The following is a 2593-nucleotide window of genomic DNA, read 5'->3' as shown; positions in this document are numbered from 1 at the left end:
TTGGATATAGGTCCTCCTTGTGCCTGCGCAGATCGAGTTTGTTTCCGATAATCGATAAGTCACTCCCTTGATAAAAATCGATATCGACATCTTGTTTTTCGAGCAAATTGGGTAAAAAATAAGAGCTAGAGTCACCAAACATGATATGTTGCTTCTATAAAATTATATATATGTCAAGTATCTTTTATTTTATACGCCACCTCCCCGCTATCACCGCAGAGCTAAAAATCAAGTGGATAACCCAACTTAAATGGAATTGACTTTTGTAGAAAATTTCATTAAGATCGGTTAAGAAAAAACCAAAGTTATATGTAACTGCGCAATTGGATGTCACAACTAGCGAATACTTCAAGAATTTATGTATACATGTACACACACCCATTCATGCCCGTCTGCTTCGCATTCTTTCGCATTCTGCAGCATGGTAATTTCTTTTTTCTGTGCTAGTATTTTGGTTCGTTTTTGTCTCATAAGTACTTAATTATTGATGCGGCTGCTGAGTAGAGGCATAGCATGTGGTGCGGTCTGTCGCGAGTTCGTGTCCTACCGGGAAGTTTTTTTTTTTTTGCTGGTGTGGCTGTTAAGTAGAGTCGACAGCAAGTAATTCGCTCAGTTGCGAGTTCGAACTCTGCCTAAGGAACTTCTTTTTTTTTAAATTTATTTGTTGGAATAAGAGGGTTCAGGGTATACCCTAGTCGGGAGCTCCCGACTTGAACCTCTTGTTTTCTTTTGTTTACTGGCAATAACTTTAACGTCTTTTCGTCGTCTGTTCCGTATAAATATTGTAAAAAAAATGTGTTGTGTAAACACAATTTGAATTTAAAAATTAATATCAATTATTATAATTATAAGAGGGTGCAAAGCTTATACGCACCTATTGAAGTGAAGTTGGAAGAAATGTCGGTCTGCCTTAAGTTATGAAGAGTAGAGATATTCTGTAAAAAAATTTAAATTTTATAAATTATTAGCCATGGTCCATAACAATATTATTTACATATATACAATTATATTATATTATACAATACAATTATACGCACCTGTTTAAGTGCAGGAAATGTCAACTTACAGGAAATCATGTATAGAAGCTTAGAGATATTCTGTGAAAATAAATAAAATAAGCAATGAGATTATTTGTTAAAATTTTAAGAAAACGCAACCAATTTTACGAATATATTGAAGGAAAAGAATGTCCGGCAAAGTTTAAATTGATGAGGAGAGATGTGCGTCAAATTAGCGGCGGTGACTTAGCGTCGACTTTTGGTACTTGTTATCGGAAAAGTATCGGTTACTCTAAAATACATTTATTTATATTTTTAAGCGCGAAACCAAAAAAATTTAAATGCAGAATTGCAAAAAAATAAATTATTTACTATCTACAATCATTTGTGTTTTTTTTTTTTTTCATTTTAATTTATAATATGGGTAAACCAAGAGGTTGAAAAGTTGGGTTTCCACCATTCCTTAAATATCTTAATTTGGGGATAATGGCCCCGAAAACCACATGTACATGATTAAAGTCTATAGTTTCACTTAGGTGAAGCCAATCTTGAAAAAATTATAAAAATTGATCAGCCCGTTTTTAAGATATTTGTACAACAGTGCAACAACCTCGTTGCTAGCCCCATAAAAATTGACCGTAAAAAATTACCCTTGCACTTGAACGCTAATATCTCATATCTCAGGGATAATCGCCCTCAATGCACGGTATACCAACTTGAAGATACATGTTTAAGGAAGCTTTACGCATTTATTCTAAACAAATAGATCAGCCAGTTTTTTTTACAAATAAAAAATTTAGAATGTTTCAACAAATATATACAATATTTATTAATTAAAAATTACATGATATATAATATTCATTGTCATTTGTACATTACTTGTTTCACAAGTTGGCATTTTTATGTTAGCATACATCATAAGTTGGCAGCCCCTAACATAAATATGATAAGTATGTAATGTTGCCAGCTAGTTTTTTTGCATAACATGGGGTATAAGGAAAATACGAATTTCTTAAAAACTGGCTGGACGATTTTCTTGATGTAAAAAGCAAAATGATTGATAAATCGCGATCTATGTGTTAAACTACCGTGCATTTGGGGTCATTATCGGAAAAATTGAATAATAAAGGTTGAAATATCGCAGCCATATTGATGAATAAAAATGTTAAGTATGTATGTAAATATTGCCAACTAGTTTTTTTTGCATTAACAAGGAGTATAATAAGAAAAATGTGAATTTCTTAAAAACTCGCTGGACGTCATAAGTTGCCAACCCCTAATATAAATATGTTAAGTATGTAATGTTGCCAGCTAGTTTTTTTTTTGCATAACTTGGGTATAAGGAAAATACAAATTTCTTAAAAACTGGCTGGACGATTTTCTTGATGTAATAAGGAAAATGATTGATAATTCGCAATCTTTGTGTTAAACTACCGTGCATTTGGGGCCATTATCGGAGAAATTAAATAATAAACGTTGAAATATTGCCACCTTTTTGTTATATTATTATACTGAGTACTAATACATAAATTCACTGTTGCCTTATTTAGCAGCAGTCTATTTTACCAAAGATACATATTTTATATATTACTGCA

The 2593-nt window shown here is 32.0% G+C and overlaps 1 long non-coding RNA gene across 1 annotated transcript; it reads right to left on the bottom strand.

The window, feature by feature from the left end:
- Positions 1–874: 874 nt before the first annotated feature.
- LOC115768665 lies at positions 875–1700 on the bottom strand. The gene is made up of 3 exons (XR_004018586.1): positions 1649–1700; positions 1038–1097; positions 875–935 (listed from the first exon to the last, which is right to left on the bottom strand). It is a non-coding gene; the product is annotated as an uncharacterized LOC115768665 (long non-coding RNA).
- Between the last annotated feature and the right edge of the window lie 893 nt (positions 1701–2593).

This window comes from Drosophila novamexicana, unplaced genomic scaffold, assembly GCF_003285875.2.
Source record: "Drosophila novamexicana strain 15010-1031.04,08,12 unplaced genomic scaffold, DnovRS2.1 tig00001911-arrow-arrow-pilon, whole genome shotgun sequence".
NCBI lineage: Eukaryota > Metazoa > Arthropoda > Insecta > Diptera > Drosophilidae > Drosophila > Drosophila novamexicana.
This window is presented reverse-complemented; position numbering and strand designations above follow the sequence as displayed.